Genomic DNA, 27526 nt, shown 5'->3' on the forward strand with positions numbered 1-27526 from the left:
CTGGAGAAAAAGGAATTCCTCATCGAGATGGCAGCATAGAAATACTACCTGCATTTCCAGCCTGCCAGTCTGCCCTACAAATTTCCAAATAGCCAGATCCTACAAGTGCGTGAGACAATTACTTAAAATTAATCTCCTAATATATATACCATATATCCTATTGGTTCTGTTTCTCTGGAGAACCCTGAGTGATAGGTCATCTATACAAATTTGACATGTTTGGAGTATTTCGAGGTTTTTTCTATACTTTTTCTGTTACCTTCCCACATCCACTTCTGTGGCTTCACACATATTTACCTTAGTCTGTACTGCCATCATTTTCACTTTACCTACTGCAGTAGCCTCTCGTTGACATCACACACACAGTATTACCCCTCCAAGCCAATCTTCACTTAGAATCAGGTGGATGTTTTCCAAATACTCATCTTCTGACACTTCTCAACTCAGAAACCCTTCAGGTCCTGTTACTTTGGATTGTGGTCTGAAAAGGAGAAAAGGGACCCAGTGCTTGCCTCATGTTGTGATACTCCGATTCTCTATGCTCTAATCATGGTGGAGTCTTGAAGATGCCCTGCTTCTCCTTACCCAAGAGACTTTGCCATCCTGTTCCATTTGCCTGGAAATCTCTTGTCCCTAATCTTCATTCTGCTAATTTTAGATGATGCCACCTAAATTCTGCATCCTAAAAAAAGGCCACCCAATCCTCCATGCCAGGCCCTTGCTATATAATTTTACATACATGTACTTCCCCATTGAGTAATAATCATTATTTTAATTATTTGCATGGCATTTGTCCCACTCCCAACTCTGCCCCTAGACTCAGAGCTCCATGAGTCAAGGATCATGTTCCTGTCATCTCTACAAAACTCATACTTAGCCTTGTATTCTGCACAAAGTAGAGACCTACTAAATATTTTTCAAGTGTATGAATGGACAACTGCATGTACTAAAGTTCTACTCTAGAACTTTGTTAAGTTAGACTAGGGTTGTGTGTAGGCTGGACCTTGAGCTCCTGGAAATAACAGAGGAAGGATTGTGCATACCTAGGAAAAATGAAAATATAGCTTCATAACATTTTGTCAGCTTAGAAATGGTCCTGGATCTGTACTTTAAAAGTACACAGTTGTGCTAAGGGACCCCTCCAAAGACATGGCTATAATAACTTCATACGGCTGAGATAGCCTCTGTGATGCCGTGTGATTTGTTTCTAGGATTTATTGGTTTGTTTTACTTTTATACATTTCAGGAAGGCAAATCCCAGGGCCTCACAGGCTCGGAATGTACCACATGGAATCGTACAGAGGAGTTACGAGTCTTCTCATATATAGTGCTTCCACTGATAACATGTATTTCAGCAAGCTATAGAGCTTTTCAAATAATTTGTTGGTATATGTCATTTTTCTCTTTTATTTAGAGATTAGAAGCCATAATATTTCCATTAATTCCAAAATGTACTAGTAGTAAAATATATATTTTAAAGCAGAAATACTTCATTTCATAAGATCAGATGTTTAATGTACCACTCCTTCTTTGTACTTCATGATACTTTCTCAGAGGATTAATTATACATAATTTGGGGAATTTGCAGGTTTAAATGGATCAAGTTGCTTTCTCTGTTGCAATTATAGTTAAAACAATACTAGAGAAATATAGTAGTTTATAGTAATGCTTCTCCTCCAAAAGTGAAAAAAAAGTAGAATATACAACATATTTTCTTGCCCTACATATACAATATCTGTTCCCAAAGCAGTAAACTATAAATTAACAAAAATATAGTGTGAGACCATGTATGTCTTTCTGACAGTTAATTTAGACAACAATGCTTGTTCCAGGAAACTGCTAGTAAATATACTTGACAGACATACCCACACAGTTTATTATCATTAGAGGACAGAATGCAGCAGCTTTATTAACATGATTTTTCTGCTTCTACAACCATGTTTGTTTCTCCTTCTATTTAATGGAATGTTTCTTGTTTACAATCATTTGTTTTCCAGCTGTACTAGTAAGTTGTTTCCAACTCAGGCCAAAATATTCCATTCTCAATTGTTTATATCAGTGCTGCTCATCTTCCTGGAAATACTAAAAAAACATGTTGGTGTTGACATTGATCCATGAGGGTTTATAGTAGTTTTAGCTTTTCTCATTTCTAGGTAGAGATGAGATGTTACACATGTTCTTAACTACAGTTGCATCAGGCATTTGGCTGTTCCCTCCAAATGATACTGAAAAATCTTGAGATAATTTCTTACAGCACTGAAGGCACTAAGGAATTATTTGCACATTCTATTGTATTGTATTTTTTTTTTTTCCTCATAGAAAGCAGAAAAATGGACTATGGACAAGAACAAGTAATTTGTAAATGAAACAACACAGGAAAACTATATGTGTTGAATTGATAATTACACTAGTAATAAAGAATTGCTGGTTGGAATTAGATAACATTTCAGCCATTTGGTTAAAAAAGCATTAATACAAATAAGGGGAAAAATTAGATAAAAGACAGGAATTCTGGAAAGATCCAGAGAATGCAGCAATTTTCCCTCCATAGTCAATAAGAATACATCCTGGCTATCTGATCAAATGGCTGTGGAGATAGGATATTTCTGGGTAGGAGAGAAGTCTTTCACTCTAGGTATTGAAGCATGCCTAGGGAAAAAAAAACTCGTGAAAGGCTTTTTTTCTGTGGACTTGTTGAAATCCTGATTAGGGAATCCCTGGGCAAAGGTCAGAATTGGGAGGCTGTTGAAAAGAATTTGGGCTGCAGAAATCAGTGGAACCCTGGGGATTTGGAGGGGTCAATGTTAGCCCCAGGTATGTGTGCTTGTGTGTGTGTGTGTGTGTGTGTGTGAGCCTGGGTGGGCCTGGGTAGACCTGGTCTCCTTAGCCTTCAAAAGACAAGCCACAGGGAAGTGGACTTGGCCCAATGGATAGGGCGTCCGCCTACCACATGGGAAGTCTGCGGTTCAAACCCTGGGCCTCCTTGACCCGTGTGGAGCTGGCCCATGTGCAGTGCTGATGTGCACAAGGAGTGCCGTGCCACGCAGGGGTGTCCCCTGCGTAGGGGAACCTCATGCGCAAGGAGTGTGCCCCATAAGGAAAGCTGCCCAGTGCGAAAGAAAGTGCAGACTGCCCAAGAATGGCACCGCCCACATGAGGAGCTGACACAAGATGATGCAACTAAAAGAAACACAGATTCCTGGTGCCGCTGATAAGGATAGAAGCGGTCACAAAAGAACACACAGCAAATGAACACAGAGAGCAGCAGGTGGGGGGCGCAGAAATAAATAAAAATAAATCTTAAAAAAAAAAAGACAAGCTTCAGCAGAAAGGTGAGCTGAATTCTTATTCCTGAGGTAGGAAACCAAGTCATGGGTAAGATATTTCCTGCTGCCCTCCTATTACCCCTTTAGCTCACAGAAGTAGACACTGGTTTGACTTCTAGCCATTCTGAGAATCCCTCCATTTAAAGACTGATCCCCAAAGAGATCACAAAGAAAAATAATCATACATTTGAGGGATCCAAAGAGCCAGCAAGAAAAGATTAACAGAGCAGACATTAGGTAAAATAGAACCTCTAGAGGAGGCAAGTGAAGATCAGCCGACCAAAGCATATAATAATAAGAATAATAACATGGCATAGAACAACTAAGAAGAGTTTAGTTCAGCACAAAACAAGACTTTCTAGAATAAAAACCAAAATTTTGAAGAATGGAAACTCACTAAATGTATTGAAAAATGGAATGATCCCTGTTACAACTGAAATCAGTGGCCTGAAAAAAACAAGAGGAAGAATATTAAAGTGCAGAGCCAAATATGAAGAGCAAAAACAGTTGAAGGGAAATATATGAAACATGACAGAAAGTTTCAGAAATTTAATATCCAAAGATAGGAGTTTCAAAAGGAGAAAAGGAAGCTGACAGAAGAATCATAGTAACTAGTCTAATGATTGAAGAATGTTTACCTGAGATTTCCTGGAATTTCAAAATTCTTGACTGTGATTTCAGGCCCCTCCCTCAAAAAGTATTCTTTATCCCATGCTCCAAGATCTCCTTCTGCTGCATCAACAGCAGGCACTTATTCTGGTAGGTAGCATTAGCTTTGTTTATGGGAAACCTAGCTTTCACAACCCTTAAAAGTTTCACTGCATTTTTTTCTAGACTTGGAAAAGTCTATCCAAACCACTTTTATGCTAAGATGGGATGCTGTCCCCTAGTATAAAAGTAGTTGCTGGTCTTCACTTACCAAAAAAGACCTCATCTCTTTCTGGAATTAGTTTATTTAGGCACATTTTCATCCATAGCTTTTCCATGTTTTGAAGAAAAGAATGATTTTAAAATTCTATGTATTGTTTTCTTGGTGTTACTATAGGAACAGCAGTTTTTATAAACTGAAGTTTCATCATTTACATGTAACTTCTTACTATATGTTTTTATGTGGTGGATTATAGTTTATTTTTTTTTCCAAAGATCAAACTTCAATGTTCTAGTAAATACCATCCCTGCACTGGTTATTAGCTATTTATTAGTTTCCTTACTGATTTTAGAGATGATCTTAATTCTATGCCATATATTTATTTGTGTACATGGATCTGTTCTTAAATTAAATATTCTCATCTACTGGTCTATTTTATCCTTTTGATCATACCATATTATTTTAATGATTATGATTTTAGATATTTTTAAGTAATTGGTAGAGGGTACTCTTCCCTTAAAGATTAACTGAGGAAGTTTACACCAACTGTCGTAGTTAGTATAGTGAAAGAGGGAAGGTAGCTGAGACGCGCAGACAACATGGCCAGCAGACAATATGGCTGACAGACAGCATGGCTGGTGGACCACATGGCTACAAGACCCTGCCTGGAAACCTCCTGAGTGATCTCACAGGAACCTAGCCATGAACCTATTTGGGATCCATGGAAAGCCCCAGATACCTTCAAAAGGCCTTACCATTGCCCCTCTGAGAACTGACAGGTGGGACCACCAATCAGAAAAGCAAACATGTGGGGCCCTTCTCCAACATTATGCAGGAGAGGAGTAAAAGTCTTAAAAGGCCTAACCTGGGCCTCCCACATGCACAACTCACTCTGCAGCAGCCTGTGGTCCATGCTTTGGACCATGTACTTTTCTTGTTGTCTTGTTTCTTAATAAACTCTTACCATGTACTTTTCTTGTTGTCTTGTTTCTTAATAAACTCTTGCCTATCCTATGGCATGTCCTTAAATGCTTTCATGCAACATAAGCCAAGAACCTAGAAGCCCAGAACCCAGAACTTTCTCCTAACATTATTTGGTAAGCCAGCCAGGAGATAAAGAGACCAGTAACCCTTCCCAACCCTGGTGAGCCTAAACTACGAATTATAGCATGGATAGGCTTCCACAGGACATAATATTAGGCCTGGGGCAGGGGCCCGGGCATGAGACCCCGCCTTGTCTGCGCTGCATGTCCAGGCTTATTGGACCTGGTGCTGCCTAAGTGCATGAGGGCACAGGCTGGGGGTAAGATTAGCACCCCACTGAGACAGGGGTTCCCAGGCCAGGCTTCAGGGACAGTAGGACCACCTTTTCTGACCTGTGTGGGATGTTCCCATTCTAAATCCCCAGCTTTTTAGCAGCTGGTCTCATACCTGGTGCTGGTGGTCACTGCCTTCTTCCACCTTGGACAGGTAGGTGGCCATGCTGCTGGTGCCTCTTTGTGGTCAAGAGTCTGCAGGAAGCCTAACCCCTATCTGCTGTTGTCCCTCCACAACCCATGGTGGTGGCAGCAGTGGCAGCAGCAGTGGCGGCAGAGAGCTGGGGGCTTCTTATGTAAGTTGATCATGTGCTTCTCCAGCATCCGCACCTCACCAGCCTACCTTCCTTCCCAATCCACCAGGGAGCTCCTGGTCTGGGAAGGGGTGGGGGAGAGGTGGAGGGCAGGGCCAAGGCGAGTGCTGGAGGGCGGCCTGTGTTCCCTTTCCCAGGGCAGTCAGGGCCCAGGGGGCTGTGTCTGCTTTGGCTCCTGCCCACCTTTAATCTTCCAACTATTGTTCCAACTACTGTTGTCCTCATTTTGGGTCAATGAGATGCTTTGGAATGTCTTAGAACAAACAAGACTGAGCTGCCAAGGAGAAGGTGAGGAGCCTGGAAACAGGCTCCCATTTTAACTGCCGCTATTAAAGGCACAGTCACCTCGGGGTTACCTGAATCCAGGTTCCAAAGCAGTAGGAACCTGGCCCCAAGCTCCCTCACCGTGCAGACCGCTGGGGCCCCTGCCCCAGGGATGGACAAAAGGGGATGAAGCCATGCTTGAGCCATCAGCCAGGAGGCCTCAGGTAAACCCTGACATGGCAGGTAGGACTGTTAATTTCTTAATTAAAAAGGGAGCCAATTATCCAGTCCTAGCTGCACTCTGGACCTCTCCCAGCCTCAGTTGTGCCTAACAAGCGGAGTGAATGGGAAATCAAGATCTAGGCTGTTTACTAAACGTCTCTCCTGTAGAATAAGGAACCTCCTCAAATGCCATCAATTAAGATTAAAAAGTTCCTGGAAAATGGCTTCAGTCAGATCTTTCCCTATGCTCAGTGTGCAATATTCTCTCTTCTCTTCTAATCTGTGCTTAACTTTGTGTTTAACTATTTCAGTGTGTGTTTAACTTCTTAATCTGTATTTAACTTTGTCAGTCTGCTCATGCCTGGGAAATTGGATTTGGGGTTCATCTGTTACAAATTGGATAACAATAAAAGGTAACTTAAAAATGAGTCTCTAAATGTGAATACTATCTTGTAATTGGATTTGATGGATTTGATGCATAATTCATAAGCAGAAGTAGTTCAACTGCTGGAAAAGTGGGTAAACTTAGCAACGTTCTTATTAACAAAATTGTTTTCACTGCTTAGTTAATAAGCAAAAGTGCCCAAATTGTTTTTAAGTGGAAACTTATGAGAAACTGTAATTAAGAGTTAAGATCATTATATAGATGCCTTTATATTTACAAAGCAGCAAAAGGATAATATCTAAAATTGCTGCAACTGGGTCATTTAGCCTAGAACCTGTTATGGTAATTATAAACTGAATTTACCTGTATTTCAGACCTAACCTTACCTGGAGTATTCAAAACTGAGCTTGCCTCAGCTAAGGGTTATATCATGATAACTTCTGTCCCTCATGGTTCAGGGGAAGGCACATTTGAGACACTCCTGTCTCCCATCTTTCCACTGATGTCACTAATCCTGCTTTCTCTCATGGTTATCTGAGTGTGGACTAGATTGATGCCTGGTAGAATTCTTGACCCTCAGGATTGGACACGGACTCTTCTAGTCCAGTGGCTGCCAGTGTCTTGTTATCTCTGAGGATTGGGGAGTGGGGGAGCCTCCCACCTCAAATGTTGATGTTCCTAAAAGCAGCAAGTCATGAGAAAAATCAGGCTTCCCTGAGACTTCAGTGACCTCAGTGAGTATATACTGGAATTAGAGTTGCTCATCCGAGGTCTGTCAAAGTCAAGATGGGAAATAAGCAAAGCTCTGAAGTAAAGGAAAATGGTGTAAACTATATTTTAACACATTGGTTACATTTAGGTTATAAGCCAATAATTAAAGGACAAAATTCTTATGCAAAACCATATGGACACAGTGCAGATTGATTAGAAATAGACTTCAAAGACATCTTTTAAATGTTATTTTACAGTTAACCTTATTTTGTAAGAGAAAGAAACTTTTAGGTAATATTAGTGAGTTATGTGTTTCTGTGTGTCTCTATTTGTGTCTGCCTATTTGTTCAGTGTGTATCTTCATACATTGGGACTAACAGATGAAAATTCTTAAGAGTTCTAGTCAAATTATTAAGAAGTAAATAAATGCTTACTATGCAGGGGAATTAAGAATCATACCTTGTCCTGTAATTCCCCAATTCAAACCTTTAAAATGAGGGTGGTTGGTAATCCAATTGTCAAATTTCAGTAAGTAAAGGAAAAGTCCTTGAAAGCTATGGAAAGGACTTTTCTAAATTATTATTAAAACAAATTAAGCAATTTTAATCATTCCAGAACCTAGCAGTCAGTATGCCGTTTTAAAGTTACTCACAATTTTAGCATTTTACTGAAGAAAAAAGGTTTAGCCTTCTATAAAGGCAGGAAAAAAAAAACAGTCCTTGCATAAACTATAATGATTTCAATTTTATTTAGTTTGTGAGTTATCTCCCTAGGTTTATTGAATACTAATTAAATAAAGTAGCATATATGTATTAAATCGTTAAGATAAAAAGTTCAAGTTTAATGAAATATGTATCTGTCCTAAAGTGAAATGGCTGGTTTATACAGAACAGAATAAGAAAGGTAAGACAGGACATTTAAATGGATAGAGGTAGATTTCATTGGTGGCTAATTGTAATTTAATTTGCTTATTTAAATATGGGTGTTAGTCTATGTGATTATGGTTGATTATAGGAAGTATATAAAAGCATTGCCTAATCTGAAGTACTTAAATGGCTAATTACAGGAAGCCATTATTAAATAGAAACCTAAATTAATATTTGTAACAAAAAGCAGCATCATAACAGAGGAACTTGTCAGAAGCCAGCGTAATAACTGAAAATGCATTTGCCAATGAGGCTTTGATCCCACCCTTGGTAGCACAGGGAAGTTTTGTTCCTTCTCAGCCCTTGAGAGGCCCTAACATTGCCTCGGGTTCCCCAAGACTGTTTGCTGGCAAGGTTAAAACAATTAATCTCTAATCTCTTAATGGGCTTTTAATGTCTGGTTTAACTGCTAAATTCCCTGGCATTTGCTATAATATGAGACTGCTTAATAGGCAAAAAGAAAAAAAAAAGGTTTCAAGCCAGACTCTTTTCTATGAAGAATCAAGTGCATGGCTTGGTAGCTTCAGTTCGGGACCTAGGTCCAAGTGTCTCCCAAATCTTGGTCACCCTGGGGTGCTCTGTGATTCCTGGGATGCTGTAAACCAGAGAAGTAACTCTAAATGTCCCCCAGGACTAAAGTGGCCTGGGCACTTTAGTTTGGGAAGTAAGTTTTGAGGGGCTTGGGTGCTTCAGTATGGAGGGTAAAAGTTTAGCCAGACTTGGAGTCTGGGATACCAGATAGGCTGACAAACTCTTCTCCATTTTTCCTAGAAATATGGGTGTGGGCTCTAGCATACTGTACCTTGCCCACTAAAGGGTTGAGGAAAGAGAAAGTGTTCTTCTGGAACACTGCATGGCCACAGTACAGCATTGACAATGGCCAGCGATGTCCTGCCAATAGCACTCTAAATTATAATCGTATCTTAAAGCTAGACCTCCCGTGTAAAAAGGAAGGGAAGCAGTCAGAGGCTCCATATGTCCAACTCTTTGAGGCTCTATCTCATGCATAGCTAGTCCAGCAGAAGTCACCAGAAGTGGGGCATCTTTTCACCCTACCAGGGCACCCAAGATTAACCACCTATCCAGTAAGGGAAGCAGAAAATGGAGATGCAAAAACAATTAGAATTCATTTTCCCATCCCGCTGACAGATTGAGCTCAATGTAACAAACAGCTGGGGAGATTTTCAGAGGACCCAGCTACATTTACCAAAGAATTCCATTGGGAAATTCCATTGGAAATCTTAAATTTTCATAAAATAATGGAGAAAGTAGTTTTCCTGTACTGCTAAAGTAAAATACCTATTAATGAACATAATCATGGTAAAAGTTAAGTTTATTTGATATGCTATACATTGCACTAGAAGAGTTTAGAAAATGTGTAAAAATTAAAAGCGATACACTTTGGTATTGACAAACTCTCTTGTGCATTCAAACCAAGCTCAAATACCCTGCATGGTGCCTCTCCATTTGAGTTATTGGCTAGATTGGTCTCTGACTCCTAAAACAATGAAAGTATCTACCACGTCTCTGGATATGCTACTGAAGTGAACGGAAAGTACATTGCAGTTCTGGACTCTTGCTGCAGCCAGCAATGGCTTGATATGACCAGATTAACAATGGACATTGCTTCCAGACTGGCTCTGATTCTTGTGCTGAAGGGCACTATGCACCAGGCTGGTGAAATACTGGAGCCTGCTTTCCTAGTTTCTCTCCAGGATCAACAGTGCTGCAGCATACTGGCTGTGTGTGGAGGACATACTAAGTGGAGAAATAATTACCAGACTAATGTGAGTAGAATTTTAACAAACACAATTGGCATTATGGCCTGCTCCCATGGGGAGATAACATGTATGGTATTGCAAACACAGAGCTTAGATCTATTAACTGCAGCTCAAAGAGGAACTTGTGCTTTTATTAGTACTAAGTGCTGTACCTATATGCCTGATAAATATAATATCTCTTCTAGATCAAATGCAAAAGGATTTTGAACATGTTTTATGTCTTGGTAAACTTAATTCATTTTCTAAGTAGTTAATGAACATGCCTATAAGATAAGGGTATGGCTCTCTGAAGTACTGTCTTTATTTTTCTTGTCATAGGCTTGTGTTACCTATATTGTATTTGTGAATTTATGTCTTGGGCAGGGCCTCTCTTCATACCTCTCCCAGCTGCCCTAAGTATAACCACCATTGTGGGAAAACTGGGACTGGCAATTTATACCAAACCCAGCAGGTCTACCACAATCTCTCCTTAGATTTAATCAAAAGCATAAAAGAACTCAAGGAAGAATGCTGTTTCCCATAAAATTTGGGAGGATGCAGTTTCAGAAGGTACCTGGCCTTTCTCACTCTCATGGTCCTGTGTGTCTTGGCTGGCCCCCTTGCTGCTTACCACTGTCTTCTTTATCCTTTCAATAGGACCATGTATCTTAAATTCTAATTAAGGTTATTTCTTCAAGAATCGTTGCCTTATTAACTATGCAATGATTTCATCCAGCTTCAACCAGAGTGCCAGACTCGTCTTCCCTCAACTGCAATAGAATAGCCAAAGGGTTTTACACCTTTTCAGGTAGGGTCTACTCCCCCAAACAGCAGGAAATAGGTACAGAAGGATGACCATTACACTTCAAAGGCCCCTTCAGCACAAGAGTGTAAACTCTCTGAGGGGGCAGTTGAGGTAGGTTAGTATAGTGAAAGGGGGAAGGTGGCTAAGGCCTGGCAGACAACATGACCACAAGACAACATGGCCAGCATACCACATGATTGTGAGACCTTGCCTAGAAACTTCCTGAGGGATCCGTGAGACCCTGGCCATGAACCTATTTGGAGTGATGGGAAAGCACAGGATATCCTCAAAAGGCTTTGCCATAGGCTTACTGAAAAATGACAGGTGGGACAACCAATCAAGAGCAAGCAACTGGGGTTCCTCTTCAACATCATGCAGGAAAGGAGTAAAAGTCCTAAAAGGCCTAACCTGGGCCCCCCACATGCACATCTCACTCTGCAGCATGCCTGTGGTCCATGCCTCAGACCATGCACTTTTCTCTTTTTTCTTTTTCTTAATAAACTCTTTACTCCCTTGCCTACCCTATGTGCGTCCTTAAATTATTTTCTATGACATAAGCTAAGAACCTAGAAGCCCAGAACCCAGAGCTTTCTGTTAGCATAACTATATTAGGTACTTTTTATGATTTTATTTTAGGGGGAGGAGCATGTGACCTTTAAAAGCTATTTGAGATCTTCCTGGTTCCTGGTAAGACAAGTAATTTTTTATTGAAACCTATATATGTTTGTATCATGAGACTCTGGATATTATTTAAACTTTTTGTTCTAGTTGACTTTCTCTAACACCACTTCAGCTGAGAAAAGGACATGTACAGACTTGTTATAGCCATGTGTGGGTAGAAGTCCAGTTTTTCTACTCAGCCTTGTTCCTTGAAAGGGGGATTTATCACTACTTCCAGGCAGAGGTAGGAATTCTGTCAATGGTCTCCCCTGACACCCTGGGGGGATGTCCTTATTATTGGATGATGTTGAAAGTGCTGATTTTTCTCAAGGCCTCATCAGACACCACACCAGTGAGGAGGGGGAGGGGCACCTTGTGATTGTCCCATTGGGTAGAAGCCCCAGCTCCTCAAAATGTTTCCACTGATACCACAGGAAGAGGAGCCCAAATAAAGTGTGTGTGGGGGGGTGGAGGTCAAAGTTCCAGCTTCCTACTTAGCCACTGAGACTACCCTAGTGGGAGTGTGTGTGTGTCAGGGGTGGGTGGAGTTAAGGAACCCCATTACAGTCTCCTGGGGGAACTTACCACCATGTCTTTCCTTGGGTTCCGTGATCCCTAACTGTTCTGCCTTCTTCTCTCCAACTTTTAGTCTTTATATTGAGGTAGAGAACTAGATATAGATGATACAGATATTGATATAGATATAGATAGATGTAGATATAGGTGTAGATATAGATGTAGACATAGATATAGCTATAGATACATACACAGATATAGATAATATGTGGGGTTTTTAGTAACAGGAGGAATAGGGAAAAGTAGGTCTACTTCATCTTCCAAGAAGTACAAGTCCATATCTTTATTTTAATACCTTTTAAGCAGTTACTAAAATTCCTCCATCTTTGTTCTTTCTCAAATTGTTTTGGCTAGTCTATGTTGTTTCAATTTCTATATAATTTTATAATCTGCTAGACAATTCTATACAAATGCTTTCTGGGATTCAGTGATGATTCTGTTGAATCTATAGATCATGATTGGGGGAAAAAGGCATCTTAACATTATTGATTCTTTTTATATATGGATATGATATTAATTTACGTATATCTGTTTTGACTTCTCTCAACAATGTTTTGTAATTTTAGTATACAGGTCTTGCATATTTGTTTAAGTTTTTGCACAAATAATGTTGGTGCTATTATAATTAGAAAGTTTTTTTTTAAAATCAGTTTCTTAATGCTTGTTTCAATTATATTGAAGAACGGTCATTTTATTATATTAACCTTTTATCCTATAAACTTGCTAAATTTACTTACATTAAGTAATATTTGGTAGATTCATAGAATTTTCAATTTAGTCAATCATTTCGTATGTGAAGAATGACAGTTTCACTTCTTGCTCTCCAATTTTGATGTTTTATGTTTTATGTTTCCTTTTATTGAACTGCCTTGAGTCTCCCGAAAAATTTCCTAGTACCCAATCTCAGGTGGAAAGCATTTAGTCTTTTACTTTATGATGTTGGGTTTAATATTTAGCAGATATTTTTTATGAGTTTGAGAAAGTTTCTTTCTATTCCTAGTTTATTCATATTTTTAATCATGAATAGGTCTTGGGTATTCTTTGGGGGAAGGTTTTTAACTAAGAATTCAATGTGCTTAATACATGCAGGAGTATTATCTTGTTTTTTTTTCTCCTTGAGTAAATTTCAATACTTTGCATCTTTCTAGCAACAAACAAACAAACAAAAAACAACTATTTTTTTAATATTTATCCTGCATTGGGTTAATTGAATGTCTCAGTTTTGTGAATTTATAGTTTTCATTAAATTAGAAAATTTTGGCCATTATTTATTCAGATATTTTTTTTTCCTGTGCTCCTCTCTTTTTCCTCTCCTGGGACACTTGTTGCAAGTATGTTAACTGATATTCTTCCATAGGTCACTGAGGCTCTGTTAATTTATTTTTTTTCCTTGTGCTTTACTATGGATTACTATACACTGAATTATGTAAAAATGTTGAAGTCCTAATTCCCAGTACCTCAGAATATGACTTTATTTAGAAATAAGGTCATTGTAGATTGAATTAGAAAAGATAAATGAGATCACACGAGAGTAGGATGACACCTTAATCCAATATGACTCGTGTTCTTATAAGAAGGGAAGAGAAATCAAAGGCCCAGAAAGAAGATAGCCATGTGATGACTGGAGGCAGAGACTGAGGTATGCCATGCCCCCAAGGAATGTCAAGGATTTACAGCTGCTGTAGAAGTCAGGGGACAGAGATGGAACAGGTTCTTCCCTACTGACTTTATATAGACTTTGGTCTTCAAACGCCTGGATTTCAGACTTCTAGCTTCCCAAATTGTGCCACAGTGCCTTTCTTTTTCTTTAAGCTCCTCGATTTGTGAGCAGCCCTGGGAAACTGCTCAGAAAATCACAGAAAGGTCATTTTCCAGCCCTTGTTTAACCCCTCCTTTTCTCCTTTTGCTTGATTGCATAGAGATGTTATCACGTTTCATTATGTTTCCATTCTGCTTCCAGGGGAGACATTCGGTCTAATGGAACAGGTCGACTGTACCTTGAACCTGAAACTGGAAACAAACAGCCCAGTTCCTCCTCATGGTGGGACTCTGCACAAAGGTTGTTTAATACATTCTTTTTGCTCAGTGACAGGGCCCCTTCCCCCTGGGTATATAAATAATCGTATTTCTGTCAACACAGTTTTCTCCCTCTCCAACACGAAGTGGGGTATGCAGAACTGTTGTCCACAGACCTATCAAGAGCAGTTGGCCTCCCAATGGGATGAGCCACAATGAGATTTCTTCCCCTACTCTTTTGGATCTGTTGTGCTGTCTAAGTAATAAAGCAGTCATTTGTCATTGACCTATTTTTCTTCTGCACTGTTTAATCTGGTACTAATCCTACTTAGTGTACTTTTCATTTAAACATTGTATTTTTCACTTATAAGTTCCATATGGCTCAATTTTATAGCTTCCTATTCTCTTATTAAGTTTGTGTTTTCCTTTACATCTTTGTTCATATTTATAAAATTCATAAAAGCTGTTTTACCACCTTTATCTGCTAATTGCATCATTCTTGTCAATTTTGACCAGTTTATTTATTTTTTTCATTTTCTCTTTGCTATGGCTTATACTTTCTGGTTACTTTGCCTGTCTATCATTGTATGCTTGATGTGAATTTTGTTTAGATGCTAGATTTTGTGTTATTCCTTTAATAGTATTGGATTTTGTTGTGGCTTGTAATTTCATAACTTGTTGATGAAGTTATTCCTTCTAAGGTTTTGCTTTTAAATTTTATTTTTATGATTCAAGATCAGTCCTAAATCTGAGACTTATTTAGCCCAAGAACTAAGGTGTGACCTTTCTGACAACTTTACCTGATTCCCCAGGTATTACAGGGTTTTTCCATCCTGGTTGGTGAGAACAGAACTATTCCCAATCCTATGTGACCTCCAGGAATATTTCTGCCTTCTTTCCAGTGGTGTTTGTTCTGCCTTGGGGCCTCCTCTAATTCATGTGCAGATCAGTCCCCAGACACAGCTATGATGGGACTTCTGATAATATCTCTGAAGCTTTTTGTACAGCTACCTCTTAATTTTCTATGGAACAAATGTCAGCTTTGTTGGCCTCACATAGCTCCCATCTCTGTTTCCCTTACCTAACAAGGCAGCTGGGCTCTGTTTCAGTTTCTCCTCCCTTCATTGCAGTCTGGAAATTCTCTCTAGACAGTAAACTAGCAATTATAAGGATCACCTCATCTGCCTCTCTTTTCTCAGGGATGATATTCCTTTGCTTTCTGTTCTTCAGTGTCTGAAAACCATTTTTTCCTATTTTACTTGGAAATTCTAGTTCTTTGTAGTATAAGGAAGAGTAGTTCCCATTTCTATTAATCCTTCATTGGCAAAGCATAAGCCATTTTATAGTCTGAAAACAGTTAAACAAAAATATGAAATTGAGCCAAACACTTTTGGAAACTCTGAATCATTTTCTTATAAACTAAGATTTCTACTGTGCAAAGTTTAACTTCTGCTCTAAAACAGGACAAATCTTGCTAATAATCAAGTAAAAATGATCTTGTTGGAATGAAAGGCAACAGTATTCAGAAAATATATTCCTGGATCAAAATCTAAGGCTTAAAAACTACAAATAAAAGTACATTGTCTGACCTCAAAAGCATGTAATAAATGCATTTGATATTAATATATTTCTTGCTTTTAGTTACTCTTTTCAAATTGTATTGTTATTGATATTTTTGAAGGAAAAAAGATATGGGTAAAGGTAGAGCATCTTTTTCTTTAGAGTGAATTCTCTAGAAAGTTAGAAGTTCACCTTTGAGCCCATTTCTAGGGAATCACAGAAGTAAGTTACAACAGAATCATATTTTAAGATAAATCATATTTTATTAATCATATTTTAAGATAATAATAATTAGCATTTCATTAACTTTCATCGAGTACTTGTGTGACAGTTGTTTTACACGATTATTTCAACTACCTATCCAAATGCCATATGAAGACATTAATATTATTACTATTTCTAACTTTTTTCGGAGTTAGAGAACCAAGGTTTAAAGAAGATCGTGAAATTAAGGACAAAAATCCAAATTTAGGGTATGGAATACTACAGAGCCTAGCCTTAACCACTGTTATACTGACCTTTTAAAAGCAAGCACTATGAGCGTCTTTTCAAAAGGGAACTTAGGTAAAGTGTTTCATTTCCTTCTATATACATATTTTTTTAGCATATGGAATCATGATAATTGTAGAAAATAAGCTAATAATCCTTCAGCCACAGAATGGTTATACTTATTTTTACAATCCTGTTAGAAGTGTTTAAAAATGGCCATCTTAAGTTAAGATTAAATATTATTTTGTTTTAATCTTGCCAATTTTATAAGCAACAGAGATCTCATTGCTGTATTGCTATATTTATTTATATTTCTTTGATAATTTATAAAGGTGAACATTTAGGAATGTTTATATACCATTTCTATTCCCTTATCTGTTTCTTGTAGTATGTGCTTTTGCTTTTTATTCTTTTGTGATCTCAAGGTTAATCTCAATAATTAATTGAATGTTATAAAACATTAAGCCTTAAATTTTAATTACAGTTAATTTATCCTTCATTTTTAAAAAATAATTTTTAAAGTGTTGATGTGTTAAAAATTCATACATTTGTAATATTCCTGTTATTATTTTAATTTTTAGTCTTACAAGAAATTTTTCCACATTTATTTAATATAGTTTATCAGTTCATTTTTGCCTTAAATTACTAAATATATCTGGAAATTATTTTGGTACATGTTAGGGTGCTAATATGATTGTTGTCCCAATATATACATTTCCAAAACTGCTTTTTGAATACTGCTTGTTTTTCTGAAGGATTTGTGATTACCTGTTTATCACTCAATAAATACTATACATGTATAAATATGTGTAAAGACAATATATGTATGTTTTAAAAAATGTTTTGATAGCTTATATGACAAGACGGCTTTGATTCTTTTGCAAAATTGTTTTGGCTTTTCTCACAAATAGATTCTTTCTGTTTGTAGCAGTTTGATATAATTGATGAATTCCAAAAAGAAATATTGGATTGTGCTTGTAATCTGATCTGTACCTGGGCATGATTGAGCTATGATTAGGGCATTCTGTCCCCACCCCTTGGTGGATGGGGACTCACAGATAAAAGGCATGGCAGAGAACAGAGTTGAGGATTTCTGATGTTAGAATTTGATGCTGAAGACCTGGGAAATCAGCACCCAGAGGAAAGAGAAACCAGCACCAGGAAGAAAGGAACCTTGAAACCAGATAAAAGCAAGCCCCAGGAACATAGGAACCCAGGAAGCCTGAACCCTTGCAGATGTCGGCAGCCATCTTGCTCCAAACAGACTTTGGTGAGGGAAGTAACTTATTACGTTTTATGGCCTGGTATCTGTAAGCTCCTACCCCAAATAAATGCCCTTTATAAAAACCAACCATTTTCTGGTATTTTGCATCAGCACCCCTTTCGCTGACAAATACACTGTTGAACATTATGTTTCCAAATTCTAAAAATAATTTTAATTAATTTGGAGAGATTTTAATTTTTTTTAGGTGCATCTGAGAATGTTTTTATTTTGTTTTCATTTTGGAAAGATAATTTTGCTGGATATAAGATTCTTGATTGACAGGCTATTTTTCCCCCTTCCCCAGCATTTTAAATTAATTCTTTTATTTTTAAAGAAGATTTAGATTACATAAATGTTACTTAAAACATTTAAGGGATTCCCATATGCCCCACTCCCTACCCCTCCCACACATTCCCACATTAACAACATCTTTCTTTAGTGTGGTACATTTGATACAATTGATGAACACATATTGAAGCATTGCTACTAACTGTATAGTTTACACTCTGTCCCGCACAATTTTGTAGGTTATGACAAAATAAACAATAGCCTGTATCTGTCACTGCAGTGTCATTCAGGACACTCCAATGTCCCAAAAATGCCCCCATATCACACCTATTCTTCCCCCTCCTTCCCAACAGAATCTCTGGTAGCCACTGCCTTTATATCAATGATTCGAGTTCTTCCATTGCTAGAATAATAAGTCTATAGTAGACTAATAATGTCTACTTTAGTCCATTGTTCATTCCTTAATCTTGAGGATTTGGGGATGGGAGACTTGATTTCTTTACAACATTAAATCATCCCCTTCAGAAGTATGGCATTGTCTGTTTGCTCAGATCTACAAACCGGCATTTTCCAAGTTAAAGGATTCTTCTATTGGGTAATATGTCCATGACTTGTTAAAATCTCTGCTCCCTGTATTCACGTTTTAGTTGGCTAAAGGCTACCAATGCAATGTACCAGAAATGGTTTGGCTTTTGTAATAGAAAATTACTAATTTAGAAGCTTTCAGTTCTGAGGCTGTGAAGATGTCCAAATCAAGGCATCACGAGGGATGCTGTCTCACCAAGGGTCACCTGCTGGTGATCTTGAACTTCTGCCATGTGGCAAGGCAAAAATAAAGCAGGAATCTGCTTTCTCCTCCAGACTCGCTTTCTCTCTGAGCTTGGCTGTAGGTAATCAAGTGCATGTCAGGGCAAACAGCGGGGTTGCTCCTCTCTCCCCTCCCCTCCAGGCTTTGATAATCAATTTAAGAAAAGGGAATGATGTGGCAGGAGTGGGGTGAGGGGGGAGGGGGGTATATGGAGACCTCATATTTTTTAATGTAATATTTTAAAAAAAAGAGAGAGAGAGAAAAAAGTTAAAAAAAAAAAAATAAAGGAATGAAATGACTCCCCAATGTTTTTCACGTTTATGGCCTCTGATTCTCATGTAGAAAATAAATCACTATCTTAAGGGAACCCTCTGTATAGCGTTTATATGGATTTTTTCAGCCACTTTCTGCTTGAAAGAGAAAAGAGAACCTGAAACCATAAAGGAGATGGTTTTAAAAGAATAGCAGTGATGAGAATGTCATTTCCACTATTACTGTAAATGCATCCACAATTCATGGGGCTTTGTTCATAATAGCAGGACATCAAGTACTTTTTATTAGGATTCAAATGGATTTGAGAAATAAATGTTTGGAACAAAATGAGAATATTTTAAAGCATATTATACTTTATAGTTGGCAAAAATACAATGTAGGTGTAAAACTAATGCTATGGAAACATAACCCATTATGTTCAAAGCAAGCAGCTGCTTCTCATCCTGCTTCCATTTCCCGCAAAGTGGAACTCAGTCAGTGCGACAGAAATGCACCTTACCTGAGCTTGAGTCCCTGTTCTGCCCCTTACTATCACTGTGGATTTTAATAACAATGTTATTTTCCTGGACAGTTTTCCTTCTTTGTGAAAAAAGATTACAGTGAAGAGTGAGATATTATTGGGCCTAACAGAGATGTGGAGGAATGAGCAATACTTGTGAAGACCTGAATTAGTAGACCTCTATGATGCATCCTAAGAGGTAAGCCAAAGAAAAAGGACTATTGGCCCCCATCCTCTATTTTAATATAATGCATTTCCTAATTGATCAGTATTGTCCCTCAAAGGCTATGCAGTATTTTAGTGGGGAGGCAAATGAACAAGCTATCAAGAATAATTTCAGTATCACTTATACACAGGGATAGCCATGGGAAGGCAATAAGTTATTCTGAATAAATGTAAAGGATCATTTTCTTATCTACCAAGAACTTGACCCAGAAATTCCACCATAAATTCAGATAAGCTTGCTTATATGCATACAATCAAATTACAAATGTGGAAATCACTGCTGCTTTGTGAATAATAGTAAAAAGCTTTAAGTGAGCTAAATGTTCACCAATAGGCGACAGCTGAAATTAGAATATGTACATGCAGTGGAGTGCCGTGTAACTATTGAAAAGATGAACATATGTGTACAAACATAAAAACACCAAAATATATTAAGGAATAAAAAAGAGAGAAAAGCAAGGTATGGAACATTGAGTAGAAGGTTATAACTAAATAAATAAATGTATTTATTTTATTTTAAAGCTATATGTTCTCCAGCAAAACATGGTCTTAAAAGTAATCCACTCCTGTGGATGTGAACACTGTAAGTAGGACCTTTTGGTGAGGTGACTTCAGTGAAGAGGGCGTGGCCCCCTTCATCAGTGATGAGTCTTAATCCTGTTACTAGAGTCCTTTGTAAGAGAAGTGAAATTCAGATAGAGAGAAAGCCACAAGAAGCAAGAAGCTGAAATCAAAGAAACCAGGAAGAAAAAGGAAAGACCAGGAGACTGTCGTGAATCTTGCCATGTGACAGAGGAACCAAGGATTGCTAGCAGCCAGCCCCAGAAGGCTTCTCTTCAGAGGGAAAGCATTGCCTTGATGATGCTTTGATTTGGACTCTCTTGTAGCCTCAGAAGTGTGAGCTAATAAACTCCCATTTTTGTTTGAGTCAATCCATTTGACCAGTCAATACTATGAAACTAAAGTACCCCCAAAATTAATAACAGTAATAGCCTCTGGGAGAGAATCAAAGCTAGGATGGATTGTGTTTCACTGTATATTCTTTTGCTAATTTTGAATTTTTACTTTGTGCAAAAGGCAAGTTTCCTGAGGAAATTCATATTATCCATCATGAATGAAGCCAGAGCTGATAATAAAAATAATTGTTGTCAAAAGAGCAGCATGCCATTTCTAAAAGTCTATTTTGGGAAGTGGACTTAGCCCAGTGGTTAGGGCGTCTGTCTACCACATGGGAGGTCCGTGGTTCAAACCCCAGGCCTCCTTGACCCATGTGGAACTGGCCCACATGCAGTGCTGATGCATGCAAGGAGTGCCATGCCATGTAGGGGTGTCCCCTGCGTAGGGGAGCATGTGCAAAGAGTGCACCCCTTAAGGACAGCCACCCAGTGCGAAAGAAAGTGCAGCCTACCTAAGAATGGCACCGCCCGCACAGAGAGCTGACACAACAAGATAATGCAACAAAAAGAAAGACAGATTCCCGCGCTGCTGACAACAACAGAAGCGGACAAAGAAGATGACGCAGCAAATAGACACAGAAGAACAGACAACCGGGGCAGGGGGGGTGAGGGGGAAGGGAAGAGAAATAAATAAATAAATAAATCTTTAAAAAAAAAGTCTATTTTAAATACTAGATGTTTATTACATTTTTTCAAAATATATTAAAAATATATCCATGTATCAGTCACTTTCTACTCTTTAGAATCTTCTCATATTCCTTTTTAATAGCTTAATCTGTTTAAACCTCAGTTTAAGTCAGCTTAAATATGATTGTAGGGTGTGGAATAGTTAGACTGCCATATTTAGAAGAAAATGGCCGTGGGTAAGGAAAACAAATTTTGAAAAAAAGTTTTGAATAATTATTTATATTTACACAGATATAAATATAATTATTTATTGGCAGTTTTGGGTCATTGCTTCTGTGACTAAGAAAAATCTTAAGCATGCTCAGCAACTACATTGAATTAAAAGAGTAAGACTGCTGTAAAGCCCTTAGACAGTGAATTTCATTAAAATCATATTGTAATTGAAAAACATTCTCAGGGAATCCTGCATGTATCAGCTCTCCAAGGAAGACTGGCAACAAAATACTTTTTTCTGAGGCAAGATGACATAGTCATTGGCATAGCGAAGACTCTGGAGCCACCCTGCTTGGTTTCAAATCCCAGCACTGCCACTTCTCCTTATCAGTCTTCTGGCAATTTCTTTTTTTTTTTTTTAAACCTATGTTTCTTCATCTATTAAATTCAGGTGTTAATAGTAGATTCTTGGTAGAGTTGTGAGGTCAACAATGTTGTGGGTTGAACTTATAAAATTAAGCTGAAAATACTTCTTAAAGCTCATGTGTCTATCATACTAATAAGTAGAGACAGTGAATTAAAGAAACAACAACAATACCGATTTGTCATCAGAAGCTTGAATTGCTTTCCGGCTTTGTCATTTCTGGGTATGTGACCTGGTGCATGTCACTTTGTTTCTCTAAATCTCTCTCTTCTTGACTGAAAAATAGGGCTAACTCAAGGGAGTCTCCTGATAATCACATGCAATTTTATGTAAGAGTTAATATTGATGTTGAAATATTATGTTAATATGATGGTGGGTGATAGTATATACGTAGATATAATAGGAATAGAATTTTATATTAATTATAGGAAAAAAGAAAAGCCTAAGGAAAGAAAAAAATATCTTGTCATAATGCCAGCATTTAATAAAAATTTTCTGAAGTAGTTTAAAACGTTGCATATGCTTTTGTGTGTGTGTGTGTTTTAAACATTTACACAGATGGCATCACACTATGCATAAACTTTGGCAAACTTCTTTTACACTTACACGATACTTTTGGAGATTTATTCAAATTGATAACTACAGATCTAATTCATTCATTTAAAAACACAATATAGAATTTTATTGCATGAATAAACTCCAATTTATTTATTCCTGTGCCTACTGAGGGACAGATTTGTATTTGACTATTACAAACTGTGCTGCAATGAATATACAAATATCCTTCAGCATATATGTATGAATTTTATCAAGAGTAATTCCTAGGGATGGATTGCTAGGTAACAGGCTGTATTCACAGAAAGTTTTATTAAATACTGTCAAATTGCTCGCTGAAGTGGTCATAAATTTTTTTGAGAATAGCAAACAGAAATATTTTAAAGCACTATGATTTTTTTGTTTATTTGTCCTTGAATGAAAGGGGCACTGCCAATGGCATGGACTGGTGTATTTTACACATCCCCCTTCACTCTGTTTAAATTTCCCAAGGTTTCTCCTTCAGATTTACCTTTTGAGTATAAGATGATTGACGCAAACTCAAGCCAAATTTCCAGCTTCCACATCTCCCAGAATTATTACTCAAATGGTCTCCCAGGACATTTTACTTAAAGTGAACTCACTAAATTGGTTATAAGTTTCCTGAGCTCATATTCTAATACTCTAAGCCAATTTTTCTCATATATTTTGATCTCAGAAACTGTTTATGTTCTAAAATGTATTAAGGACTCCAAAGAGCTTTTATTTATGGGGGTTATTTCTATTTACAACATTAGAAATTAAAACTGATATATTTTGAAAATATGTATTCATCAATTCATTGAAAAATAGGAATAATAAACCCATTACATGTCTTAACATGAAAATATGAATAACATATTTTTATGAAAAAAATATTTTACAAACTAAAGAGTTTATGGTAAGAGGGGCATGGCTTTACACTTTTGCAAATATCTTTAATGTCTGACTTGATAAAAGAAATCTGGATTCTCATACCTGCCTCTAAATTCAGTGTGTTGTTCTATATTGTTTTGATTGAAGGTTAGGAAGGAAATCCAGTCTCACAAAGATGTGTAGTTGGAAAAGAGAAGAGTATTTTGATAGTCTTTTCAGATCATTGCAGGTATTCCTCTTTGATACTTAACCTAAACTTGACAATTGGTAGTTTCCTAAAGGTGGAATGTGAAACCATTACAATGAATCGCTTGCAGTCTATTACATGAAATGTGTTATTCTATCTTGTACACAGATTGGATCTTTTAGTCAATCATGATTTTGTAACTTGACTTTGAAGGCAAGAGTTAATATAGCAGGCCTAAGGTTATCTTCATAAGGACCTGCCTGCAGGGCTGGTCCTTTTGTTATCTTGAATCTTGACTTTCAAAATGCTTTCCGTGTTGAAGAGACTATTTTGCCCTCCTACCAGCAGCTTTCTTTATGGGAGCCTGGGATTTGGGTAGTTGCAGTTTATTTTTGTGCCAGTGTGACCAGAACTCAGTGAAAACCCTGGGGTCTGATTCTCAAGTACACTTCTGTTGGCAAAAACACTCCACGTGTGTTTCTGCACTTCCCTCCTGGAGGGAAGAGGGCGTTCTGCGGGAAGCCCCTGGGAGAGGGCGATCCATGCGAAGCCTGCTCATGGATTCCTCCAGGCTGTTTAGAGGTGACTTTTTCCTTGCCGACTGCCATCATAAACCCTAACTTGCTTCTGTGTTTTAGAAGAACTGTAGTGGATCACTAAACTATAGGTATAGGTAGTCTTGGGATTCTCAAAACAATGATACATTGGTCACATTGAAAAATACTCATTCAGTGAGATATGCAGATCTTCCAAAGCTGGCACATTTTATTAAATATTTTATCAAAATCACAATCGAAAACCTCTCCACCAGTCTCTTCAGGAAAGTCTTCAAGTATGGAGAGGCCATCAGACTCACAGCGGCAGCTAAACATTTTATAAGGTTCTGATTTTTACCTGAAGACTCAACTTTTCCATTAGCAACAAATACGCTCAGTTGTTTTCCTTGAATGGCTCATATAGGTCAATTTCTAGAAAAGATCTGCTGGATATCTGTGTCTATATAGCCATAGTTTGTCTCTCAGTTTTTTGTTTTTTTATCTCCCCCTTGCAGCTTTTTTTGCCTGCTGTCTGCTTTCTGTGTTCATTTGCTGTGTGTTCTTCTGTGTCTGCATTTTATTTATTTTTTATTTATTTCCACCACCCCCCTTGTGGCTTGCTAGCTGTCTGCTCTCTGTGCCCAGTTGCTGTGCATTCTTCTGTGTTTTTGCTTGTTTCCCTTTCTGTTGTGTCACCTTGCTGAGTCAGCTCTCTGCAGCGCTTGCAGGCCAGCAGCTCTCTGCGCCGGCATGTGGACAAGTCTGCCTTCAGAAGGAGGCCCCAGGACGTGAACCCAGGGCCTCCCATATGGTAGATGGAAGCCCAACTGATTGAGCCGTAGTTGCTTCCCTCTCAGTTATTTTTATAAGTAAAAATCCTGTTCCATGAAAAGGGGGTTAGCTCAGGCTGCAATTCAAACAGTCACACAAATAGTCTTCCTTGAGATAGACATTATGCTTTGTCTTGTGACAGAAGCACTCTATGTGCTCTTTTCCTTTCATCACACATTAAAAAGATGTATATTCAAAGTTTGATAGTTCATAAAGTTAATGTTTATTTTACTATTTCGTTAAGGACATTCTTAATTGAAACTGGCTTTTTTATTAACTGGTGAGTGCTTGGTGGTAAAGAATTTAATGAAAACTAGAACAGTTCCTTATGTCAACATAGTAAAAAAGACATATAGTGACTTAGTATCATTTTGAAAATAGTTTTGAATTCACAGATTCCCTGGAAGGGTTTCAGGTACCCCAGGAATGAGCCACTCTTTGGAAACCATTTCTGTAAGCCCTGGTGCATCTTGAGATATTTACTGACTGAATAGTACTAATGTGGGTGGAGTGATGGTTGGGATTAGGATGTCAAGATTCTGAGCACCTGAGAAAATCTTCTTATATAGTAAGAACTAAGCCTTCAGTTTTCTTACTGTTGTAGATCCTGTAACCCTGAGTGAGGATCAGACAATGAAATAAATGAAGACATTTCCATTCTTGCTTCTCATTGTCACAAACTCTCATTCAAAGGAAGGAAAACTCATAAGCTTGATTGTGTTTCTTCTAGTTCCATCAGCTGTAAATGGAAATGCATCAAGCGTCTGATACATGGTCATCCTTTGATTAGAGTCAGTATTGTGAAGTTTCATCTTTTTGAATATCATTAAAAACATGTACCTAGACATAGAAAAAAATACATTTGAAGCTCTACTATTAGTAGGTTAGATGGAAATATGAACAATAGTAACAGAAGTAAAGTGTACAATGTTTTGGGGACAATATTGGATCTCTAAAACTTTACAAAATTTTATGATACAAATTTTCATGAAAGAGACCAATAATTGTAACTTTCAGGAAACAGCTGATGTAAAACAACAATAAACACCCCCCCACACAAAAATTATGAACTATTTATAACATACAGAAGATTTTGTATGGGGAGATTGAAGATGAGGATTACCTCATATTGTGTACAGCATTTTATTGGAAAACTAAATACATCTTTTCCCTTCTGTCTGTCTTCGCAGCCACACAGTCAGTTCTCCCCTTTCTTGAATTTCCTTCCAGTGATAACTTTCCCTTGCCAGATTTTCTTCTTTGATTCCTCTCCCTTCCTTGTAGAACTCAACTGTGCTCCATCCCTGTTTCTGTCATCAAATTTTCATACTTGAGCAATAATTATTACTGTCAATAAATCAAAAGCCATTATCCTGAGGACAAAAAATTGTTATATGAAAACAAACTATTTCCTGTTTGTATGAAATTAATGGTAGGCCACAAATATTGTTTTTGTTACATTCATATGTAGAAAATAAGAGAAGTTATCACATGCACTATGAAGAAGGGCCTCCAGTTTCATCAGGTGGTGACAACAGTGAACTGTATTTGGCATCATACATGGACATCCACTACTTGGCCCGCTTTTCCCTCTGATTTCTTTTAGTACCCCTTAAGGATTTGTGCCCTAAGTAGGTGACAGCTCAGCTTCCCCTTATTATAATCATTATATAAAGAGATATGTATCATCCATTCCAGGTCAACAAATATTATTCTATTTTGCCTTACATTTTAAACCCTTTTTGTCCTTAAAACATTGGAGAGTCAGAACCAACCATGATAGCAATGGTTGTTTCTCATATTTCCTTCTCATATAGACAAGGTATATTTTTAATCTAACTTAACTCACAAGAGCTTGAGTGTTTTGAAATTTCATTGAAGAAGTACCAAGACAAAAAAAAATGCAAACCATTTTTTAAAAAATGTAATAAATAGCAATAGGCAAAAAAATAAATAAATATGGCATTGTTGGTTTTAGATGTCAATAGAACTCTTTTAGTAAATTTTGATTAAGCTGTTTCTTTAATTATTCCTCCTGAACACACCTAGAATATTTTTTAAAGTTAAAAAAAATTGAAGGCAACATTAGCACAATAGTCATTCAAAAGATTATTCTTTAAAACAGGCTGGAAATGCAGATAGAAATACTCGATCAAGTACCATTCATTGAGAAACATCTTTGACAAGTCTATTACAGGAAAGATTAATGTGGAAGGCATCACAATACTGCTCTGCTTCTTAAATTATGGAGATTTTGAAATGGGTATAATATTTTGTGATTATTCTGTGCTCATGTGGCCCTTTCTATAAAATGAGTCATGATCCTTTAGGGACATAACTTCCTAATAAACACTGTTTTATGCGAAAACCAGATTTAACTTGCATCATTTCACTTTATGATACCTTTTATTAAAGGATTTTAATCATCTGTAAGTGTGACAAATTTCTGTAGCTAGAAAATATCCAGTGAATGTAAAGAATGCAAAATAGGTAAAGGAATTAGAAGTTATTCAAAATCCACTAAAATAATGAACTTGAACTAAAGTAACTTCAATAACTAAACCAGATATAATAATACTCAAAAGAATTAATGAGATTTTTCCCCTTTTCTTCCTTCTAGTGATAAACAGAAAAGGCTAGGTTACAGCCTTTGCTGGTGATGCTACCATTTATTTCAATACAGCCCATTTTTTCTTGATTGACATTGCAGTAATCAAAATCAAATATTACCCTTCAGTTGCAAAAATT

Source organism: Dasypus novemcinctus, chromosome 7 (assembly GCF_030445035.2).
Source record: "Dasypus novemcinctus isolate mDasNov1 chromosome 7, mDasNov1.1.hap2, whole genome shotgun sequence".
Lineage (NCBI taxonomy): Eukaryota > Metazoa > Chordata > Mammalia > Cingulata > Dasypodidae > Dasypus > Dasypus novemcinctus.